Raw genomic sequence first — 2,285 nt, 5'->3', positions numbered from 1 at the left:
TTTTTAATTAGAGCCATATCTCACGCTAGAGCGATAAATTTAGTTTTACTTTATGACATTAAATCATTTTTACAATGTTTTCAACTAGCGAGTTTATGGAAATAGCTTTAAAACTTTGATGCTTTACCTGATGACAGTACTTAACCAAAATCAATAAAGTATAAAGCACACAATATATATATACATGTATATAATCTATAAAAAGCAATTAAGTAAACAAATTTAACGTATAAAGTGAAAATCATTAAAAAAACATGTCAAAAACTTTCAAGTTTTTTTTAGCACAATGCGTTCGAAATAGTTCTATTTTTATATACGTTTCTAATTTTATCTTATTTCCCTTAAAATATTTTAATAATTTGAAGTACTTTATTGAAAAGTATTAAAAGTATCATATAAAAAAATACTATTTCCATTAATATAATATTATACAACAACAAATTGTCCTTTGCTCCGGTTATATCGTAAATGATTTGTACTTTAAGTTCAGTAATACTATAATGTAAGTATATGATAATTAATGTATGTGATACATACACTGAAATAATCCATGTACTTTAATATGGAAATTATTTGTTCAGAACTGGAAAAATTACTTGACTATCACTGTAATTTTTTCCCATATATTTTAAAGTAAAAATACATGTAAAATATAAGTTAAAATTATTACTTTTATGCAAAAATCATATAGCATTTTAAATTTACTATTTTTACTTTATTAGAACTTTATTTTATAAGCATTTATACATTTTATTTATAACGTTATTTTATAGCATTTATGCATTACTAGAATTTCCTATGTGTAATTCGATATTCGATGGAACATTTTTAATCTTAAAAATACATAAAAAAGTATTTCATATAAAAGTATTACATATAATCTGTAATTTTTCATACGAGTAACAACATTGCATAATTATTCTGGTCGGAAAAAAACCCAGCATAAACATGTAATTTTACACCAAATATTTTTTTAAGTGTATGACCAATATTATGAATTGCACTAAGCACAATGAAATGTTTTTAATAAAACTGTGATTAATTTCATGTAATTATCGTAGAAACGACCCTAATAAAATCAATAATGTTAATTATATCATTATTCTTGCAAATAAGAAAATAAATAAATCCATATTTATTAGACAAGAATTGTAATTTTAACGATGAAAATTAATTTCGTTCGCCAGGAATGAAAAACTATGGTTATAAATTTGAACTGACAACACTGTGTGTGAGTTCAAATTTATAACCATAATTGTAATTTTATTTTAAATTTTTAATTTTCAAACATTCTGCGTTCAGTCATTTTAAACGTTTAAAGCACCGTATATTTTGTAAATTTCAATTAATATTAGGCGCCATAGATCGTATAAATAACGAGTCCGATAATAAATTCATTAATCGGATGTTGGTAAAATTCTGACACCAAGCAGATCATTTAGATCCATGAAAATCCAATAACAAAACGACAATGTGATAGTTTCGCGCTTTCTTCCGTTTTCCGCTTAATTTAATAAAGTAGATCTTTATTAAATTACATTTTTAAAAAGTGAAAAAAATGTTATTCCTGGATAATCCACAAAAAATTCGTAATCGATTTTAAAGAGTGTCATTTAAAATAACGAAGAGAAAGAGAAAGATATTGTTTAAAAATTGCAATTTTTACTTACGAGGAAAGGGATGTCGAGAAAAGTCTTTCAATTAAACCCTAAATATTTTTCAAATAATAAAATTCTTGCTTCATTAATAGATTTATAAAAAATAATAATTTATTAAAATCGAAATAAAAACATCAAAGAAATTCATCGAATTTTATCATAGCATAATTAAAATTTAAATTTTTCGAAATGTTCATTTTCTATCCTTTATTATTTTTCATTTGTCAAATAAAAATATTAGCAATAACGTAAGAAATAAATAACATTCTTGCAGTTTCAATCCATATAGAGTAAAAAAATTTATGTCGAGTTTTCTATTCTTTAGCGAATAACGGTTCTTCCTTTAAAACAGATATAGCAGTTAAATTTTTTTGAAAAGTAGATAAATTTTCCTGTCACCTATTGTGTTTTTCAATTTTTATATGCGTGTGGAGTGTCATAAAACCATTACCGTAAACTAAAGAAACGCGTGTCGAATTTATCTATTCTTTTGCCACTAATAATCCTATTTTGAAACCAAATTAGAAGATATTTCTGTAAAAATATCTATATATATAAGCACCGTCTGTCTGTATGTATGTACGCGAACTACTTCCAGCATTTGTGGACCGATATTCGTGAAACTGG

This window comes from Nylanderia fulva, unplaced genomic scaffold (genome assembly GCF_048542155.1).
Source record: "Nylanderia fulva isolate GAGA-0341 unplaced genomic scaffold, ASM4854215v1 Scaffold39, whole genome shotgun sequence".
NCBI lineage: Eukaryota > Metazoa > Arthropoda > Insecta > Hymenoptera > Formicidae > Nylanderia > Nylanderia fulva.
Note: the sequence above shows the minus strand (reverse complement) of the source record.